Genomic DNA, 7909 nt, shown 5'->3' with positions numbered 1-7909 from the left:
TCTAGGCCTTCCAAAGGACAGGACACCCACAAACTCAGGTCTGTCACCCTTCTGAAACAGACAGAACTTAAAAGAAAATGCAATTACTATCATATATCAACCACCAGAAGATCAGATTTAAATGTACTCCCTTGCCTTCTCCCACGGACCCTGAAACAAATTATCTGTTTGCATCTTTAACCATCAAAAATATATAACCAGGATGCAGTCTTGATCGGATGGAACTTGTTACATACCTTGGGAAATACATAAATGTGAACACATTTATGCTAAACTGAGTTATACTGCAACCAGAAGAGTCCTGCATCCTTAATAACAGATATCCCTCAGACTCTCAAATACAAAGATAATGCAGCGTTATTCCTATAAAGTCCAGCACAAAGTTCAATGTCTGATCTTTTAATCCCAACTGTGTACTATGAAGCCCCTTGCATTTGGTGTCGTTGACACATGGATCCAAAATAACTAGCAATTTGGGGGGCGGGGGGGAAATAACACTGGATGTGATGGAGTCTCATTTGTTTATTTATTTTTTACTTGGAAACTGCCAAATCAGTGACACTGTAAAATGCAGCGCATGCAGTAGATTTGCGATGTGCTCATTTCTCTTATTAGCAGCATCTCCTAATGCCTAAATATGGTGAATCACCAGTTTGTTATGGATATCATGTTGCAGCTGGACTGTTGTCCATCTCCCAAACATGATAAACTGGAAGGGAGAAAATAATTCTACATTTGTATAAGACATATTTAATACAAATAACTTCTCTGTAAATACACAAGAGACAGACTGACCTCCCTACGAAGAATTTACAATCTGCACCCAAACACTACCTGCTTGTTTTGTGCCTTTATAACATTTGTTTTTTTAAACTGCAAAACAATTCTGGCTGGGTCTAATGCCATAGAACACAAATAACCCAAGAGAACCTATGAAATCACTAGAGAAGAAGCTATTTAGACACATCAGGAACTATGCTATAAATCAGTGTTTCTCAACCTTCTCAGGCTCATGACCCCTTCTTCCAAGTGCCCTGTTAGATTTACTATAAAAGCCAGTGTAAAAATTGTATCAATGATAATAATGATAAGCCTATATAATTTATTTGTGTATGTTTTGAGAAGTTGAGAGAGAATACTTGACCTTGAAGAGTAAGGATGTGCAGGGAGTGGGGGAGTGAGATTTTCTTTGCTTTAAACTGTAATAACATTTTCAACATCTTGCAAACACCTCCTCCCACTGATTGCCTCTTCTGACCCCTCTGGAGGTCACAAACCACTGGATGAGAAACCCCTCTGGAGGTCACAAACCACTGGATGAGAAACGCTAAACAAATCATACATACATGAGAATGTGGTCTACTTAGCACCCCTTCAAGTGTCACATGCGGCAATTAATATTTTGCCAAAGAACAGGCCAGAATAGGGAAGAATTACTTCTTCTCAGACAGCTCTTTCTATACATTTTGGGCAATAAAGTGTGTACTCAGTTAATCAAAGAAGGTGAAACATTGGCAAAATGTGCTTTGATTTGTGGTCTTTAACAATGAGGCTCTTTCCAGTAATCAGTGATAATATATAATCCTGACAGGAATTAAAAATGCCAAATACTAATTTTAAAGTGGTCTTGAATTTCTTGTTCTCTGCACTCAGTGGCAGTGACAATGAAAATAAAGTAACAAAATCCAACTGATATTCAGGTGGATTCCCTAATGGAAACATGAGTAGAGTCCATTAGAATCCTACAGCTGGTCTTTATTACTTTCTTCTTGTCTTTTTGCGGTTGTACAGGAGAATCAGTAACCACAGGACCTTCAGAATTATTGCTCTGTTCCAACACCTACTTGCCTGGTGAAACTCCAACAGAAGAATTCTTCCATTGACCTAACTACTGTCTCTTGAGGGGGTGGATTTACTGCAGTGATGGAAAAACCCCTTTCACCGCTGAAGTAAGTGTCTCTACTCCAGTGCTACAGGAGGATAGGTGCAGCTGTGCCGCTGTAACACTTGTAGTATAGATATACACTAAAGCTTGGTCTACACTTAAAAGTTATGTTGGTGTAGCTACGTCAGTCAGAGGTGCGAAAAAATCACCCCGATCAACATAGCTGTGCCAACATAATCCCCAATATAGATGTAGCTATGTCAATGGAAGAGGGCTTCTGTCCACATAGCTAATGTTGTTCGGGAAGGCGGTGTTCCGACACTGACAGAAAAACTCTGTCAGTGTAAGCTCCATCCACACTAGGGGGCTATGCCGGCATAGCTATGCCAATATAGGCTCCATAGTGCAGAAATACCCTAAATTACTTATGCATTTTGCAAAACTGACCTAGTTATATCCTTGCTAAGTGACTGAGAAGTAATAGTGCTCTTTAAAGTCCTGCTGATCCAGTATGTATTTCTGACTGCTGGAATTGAGCGGGAACTTTACTACAAGCAGGACAATCTGCAAATAACTACCATCTAATTTACCTTTGATTTCCTATGATTTGAAAATGGACTGTTCTTGATAGCCAAGGTGCCATTACAAATTTCAGGAACTTGATTTTTTCCCCTTCTGTTCCACTAGTAAACATCTGGATTGAGGCTTACCAAATGGTCAATGAAATTAATAAAGTGACATCTTTTTTCAAAATGCTGATGTCCAATACACATATCAGTGATGCTTCACATGAGACACCCATCAATACCACAGTCTGAGAGCACCTACTTTCAAGTCCAACATTCTTATTTCCAACTTCCCAGTTCACCCAAACTAGTAAACAAGGGGGGGAAAAACTGCCGCTCCCTGACGAGCACTCATTCAAAGGCAGGACTTCTTTGATCTTTTTTTGATAGTAAGAAGCTTGAGCCTCTTTGTAACAAATACAATCTTGGGCAACTTGCTAACACATTCACAAACTGAGCTTTTTGTTACAGCTCCTAATTCAGAGGGACCTGGCTGATCTAACTGAGAATTTTCTGAATCAGTGTATAATGTAATCTGACAATGTCAGTCTTCCCTTTAAGTTATGATGTGCAACAACTTGTTTTAGTTGCCTGTTATGCTTTTTTATTAAGCTGGTTGGCATAGAACAGTTCCTTGCACCAGATTGCAAAGATTTTGGTGCAATTTCTTTCTACTTCCTGTAGATTTACCAGAAAACCAGAAGTTTATGTGTCTCCCTCTCTCTTTCCTTCACTGAGTTTCTCCCCATTGTTCTCTATTTTTTGCATGTTGACCCATGAACATAGACTCCTAACTCTTCATCCCTAAACTATCCAGCACCACAATTTTCTGAGTCTCTTTGGATCTCTGCCAAGCTTCTATTGATATTATATGATAATCTGTGTTAAATCCAAAAGTAGGAATGTGTCTGTTTTCTAGTCTCCCTTTGGATGTGGTTGGAACATCATGAGAATAGCTGATTTGTCTTCATTTCAACCTTTTGGACCAAAACTTCGTGAGAACAGCTTGTGGCATTTTGATATCATCTAATCCGATCACAAACCTTAATCCTGATTTGGCCTTGAACCTGGAGATCTAAATTAGAGCCAAATGCAATCTCCTCAACCCATAATTTGTTATGGGGACCGTATATTGAAGGGGGAGAATGAGAGACTAAATACATGATGTCATAGTCTGGTATAAAGGTTTGAATGTGGGATGGACATATTCCAAACAACTGCCTCCATACTGCTATTCATAGCCAGTCTTTGTGAAAAGACAAATACTTTAAGAATCATAGTTAATGAAGAAAACAGGAATGTCAAATACTAGAAATGTGCAATATTGCTCAGTTAACATTATAAGAGCAACCTTAATTTAAGGAATTTTCTAACTGTTGACTGGTTTTTCAAACTTAAAATCACATTAATTTTCTTTTAAATTTAATGTCTTTGTTTTTTAAAAGGTGATTGGGGAAGAACAGAAGAGGAAAAAAAAGAAATGCTGAACTATTAGGCTATTAAAGTTTTAGGGGGGAAAAATTAAAAGGGCAGCCAGAAGGAACCCTTCACTCCCAGCCTCTGACAACTGAACCTGTCTGCCTTATTTGTTGACACAGGAGAGTTATGGAGTGACTATGGCTTGATTTACAGCTGGGAAGGGAAGGTTAGAGGACCCCTAAACAAGCATTGTGAAACACAGTAGATGTTATCTGACCTGACTATCTGGGTGGCTTCACAATCTGCAGCCAGAGAGCTACTTTTTAAAATTACTGTTATTATTTCTATTTTGGGGCTTCCATGAAGACCTGACAACATCCTATAACAAAAAAGCAATAGTTTGCAAACTTGCATATAAATTCACATAAATTTAGGTACGAACTACCAGAAGTATGCACCTTCCTATTTTGAAGTTACATTCTAACAAAACCCCAAAGGAAGATAATTACACGCATTATGGGGCACACAGGACCAGATCTTAACTGATGTAAGACTTCAATGCAGCTATGGTGACTTTCAAGGGAGAATCAGGCCCACAGTAATTACGATAGGTTCTTAATATAAATATAAAATAAAATCAATATACGTCTAAGATATTTCTCTATTTTTTAACTTTACAGTGCCCAAAGGCATCCTAGGCATCTTACATAAGATCAACTTATGAAGATATGGTTCCGTGTGCTGAAGAGATTACAATTTAATATTAGACACAACACAGTGAGTGGGGATAAAGAGCAGTAGGGAGGATGTGGTGAGAAAGGAAAAGGCTTAGAACAACAAGATCATGTTGTTATTCAGCTTCTGCTATATTTCCAGTATTATTCCTTTTATCTTCCTCACCGAGACAAGTTCCAAGAAAAGGTGGAAGATGAGGAGAACATGTGCCTTTAGTACTATCACTTGATCTATTCATCAACTGATGCCAAAAAAGGTCAATTGTGATTCATTTGTACTGATGTACGCAGGAGAACTGGCAATGATGTGTTGAGATTTAAACTGGAAAGTCAAGGACCCATAAAATAAAAGTAGAAACCTCACCTTCCCATTTTCTCCTTTGCCAGAGAGTTTACCTTCGGACCCTAGAATAATTTGAACAATTGCAAGGTAACTCCCAGAAGAACACATACATTTCAAACTTTAATGGGATGAAATAAGAAGTGTGGACATGAAAATGAGAGAGAAAAAAATATTTTGTTAGAATTTTGTTTTGTTAGAGAGTCTGGAATAATAAAATCTATATTAGAAGATAATTCAGGAAGTCAGAAGATGACTTTTTAACATTTTTATTCCCAAGTCTATTTCCAGCACACACACAAATCACTCTGATTTAATACAAAATCCCCCTCCCACTCCCAGTGTGCCCAAAATCACAAAAAGAGGTAGGCTGGTCAAGCTTCATAACAGACCTGTAGAAAGGGACCAAAAGCATTAGTCTACTGTGAAAAGCAATAGATTTGGCTGGTCTGTGTGTGGCAGGCTGACCTTTCCTCAGAAAAGGTCAGCCTGTCATGGAATCAGGTTCCCCAGCCTTCCAGGGATTCTGCTGCTCAGAAGGCTGTGGATATTTTAGGCTAGATCGTCATCAAGCTCTAAAAGGACAGAAATCAATAAGAGATTGTTTTTCAAATCTTTGCCATTTCTTAGGTGAAATCAGTTGGTGGGATCAGTCCATTTAACAAGTGTCCACATAAAAAAAAAAAAACACCAAAGCAAATAGCTCTAACTGTAACCACTGCTAAAAATCTCAGCAGAGGAGTGAAGGACACCATGGACATAAAGGCTATACTACACTCACTAGGTCAAGGGTTGAAGGACATTGGCAAGATAATGTGAGGAAGCTTGATTTGCTGCTGTCTGAGTTGTCTCTGTTCTATGGATAAATGGAGGACTTTAGGTTACAGTACTATCAGTCTGACTCTGTTCACTGCACTACACGCACTTTTCAAGAGACATATTTTTTTTTTCTTTTTTTACAATGACTATTGATGGAAGAAAATGAGCCCGCTACATATTTATGATTGTTGCTTCCATTTTGTGCCCTATCCAATTGCTTATCTAACATGCCCCTAAAATTATTTTTTTAGGGAATCTGATTCTAACTCACTACATTTTATATTAAACTGATTTGCTAAACAAACCAAAAACTGGAGTACAATGGCACTCTAAGTGTAAGGATACTTTGGAAGTTAGAACAAAATAAAAGGTTAAGTGTTAATATTAGACTAAATTCTAAATTAGGTGTGTAAAGACTTTCAGTTTTCAAGGTGTGGCTCAGATATGGAGTGACCAAACCAGCTCTTTGAACAAGTAGAAGACTTTAAATATAGAAAGAGAGCTTAGACCAATTCAAAAGAGACCAGATTCTCAAATGGTGTAAATCAGTTTAACACTCTCAATGTCAATTAAGTATGATGGTTTGCACTGCCTGGGAATCTTGTCATTCTTTTGGATAAAAGATGTTAAATAAAAGACTTTCGTTTTCCACATGAGTGCATTCACTATGGATGTAGAAAATCAGGTAAGTGATGGAAAACTACAGCAGAATAAACATCTATCTTTAAAAAAAATCCAGGGCACAAATCAAAAAAGTATCAATGAAGGAAAGGATTGGGGGGGGAGGGAGAGGAGGGAGCAAATGGAATTTCTTTTTAGTTTCTGGTCCACTGTGTTTTTGAAGTAGCATATTGTATTTAAAACAATGTATGTAACAAGGACAAATATGGTATTATTTAATTTCATTATAGTAGCACCTAGACACTCCAATATAGATCAGGGCCTTATTGTGCTTGGGGCTGCATATACACATAGTGAGAGACAGCCCCCTCCAGATCTGGTACTGTTCAGTTATAATTTTACCCTCAGCCACAACTGTGCAGCCATGGAGGTCATATAGCTGTGCCTGAACTCAGAATTTGGCCACTGACTTTCATCCTAGCATCTACATTAAGTTTTTTGGTGTTTTTTTTAAAGTGAGGACATGCAGGATAAATGCCTTTTGATTAGGTATTCATTCCAGGTGAAATCCACTGCAGCTGCATAGAAACTGAGTAATCAGTCCCTATGGAGACACAATGTGACTGGTGAAATACTCCACCAGTGAATGGTGACTGCTGGACATACACACACACGCACGCACACTGTTGCTGTTCTAGTCTATAACTTTATGGTGTCGGAGAGTGAATAGTGTCCTCCAAAACTGCAGGTGACTCAACTTTGAAAAGGTTCAGGAGCACAATATTTACTGAACTCCAGAAAGGAAGGGTAAGCCACAGAACTCTGGCTTCAATTCTTGACTCTGGTACAGACCTCCCTGTGCCTCCATTCCCTATCTGTAAAGTGAGGATAATAATAGTCCCTTTCTCACACCCTTTGTCGATCTTATCTATTTGGGAAAGGGACTGTCTCTTATAACATGTATACAGTGCCTAGCAGAGTGCGGCCTGATCTCATTTGGAGCCTTTTGGTGTTACTATAATCTACCTACCTAGCTACCTATTTTAGATATTTATATATTCCCCATCACCTTAATATCTGAGCATTTCACAATCTTTAACCTACTTATCCTCACAACAGCCCTGTGAGGAAGGGAAGTGCCATTGTCCCCATTTTACAGATGGGGAACTAAAGAACAGTAAAATTAAATGACTTGCTGAAGGTCATAGAGGAAGTCTGAGACAGAGCAAGGAATTGAACTCACATCCCCCAAGTCCAAGGCTAACACCCTAACCAGGGGGCACCCTTCCTCATCAAAATTTAAAATAATAACTCATGGTCCTTTATGCTTTTGAGACCATTTTTCACAAACATTTTTGTAAAATGTGTGTCCCTTTTTTACATAATTTTTTTTTTCATTTTGAATATTTTTGACTAGCTGTACTCTGAACTATAGAACCTGATCTGGCTGTACATGCCACTGTCCACTATGCTATTATATTAATCCTCATATTAGACCAAAGGCCCCAGCCAACTCCTAAGCAAA

At 38.4% G+C, this 7909-nt stretch overlaps 1 long non-coding RNA gene across 1 annotated transcript; it reads left to right on the top strand.

Moving 5' to 3' along the window:
- The first annotated feature begins 553 nt into the window (after positions 1-553).
- LOC135981646 (uncharacterized) lies at positions 554-6413 on the top strand. The gene is made up of 2 exons (XR_010598767.1): positions 554-1949; positions 4551-6413. It is a non-coding gene; the product is annotated as an uncharacterized LOC135981646 (long non-coding RNA).
- The last annotated feature ends 1496 nt before the right edge of the window (positions 6414-7909 follow it).

Source organism: Chrysemys picta, chromosome 2 (genome assembly GCF_011386835.1).
Source record: "Chrysemys picta bellii isolate R12L10 chromosome 2, ASM1138683v2, whole genome shotgun sequence".
NCBI lineage: Eukaryota > Metazoa > Chordata > Testudines > Emydidae > Chrysemys > Chrysemys picta.
The sequence above is the reverse complement of the archived record's forward strand: the minus strand, read 5'-3'. Positions and strand labels throughout refer to the sequence as shown.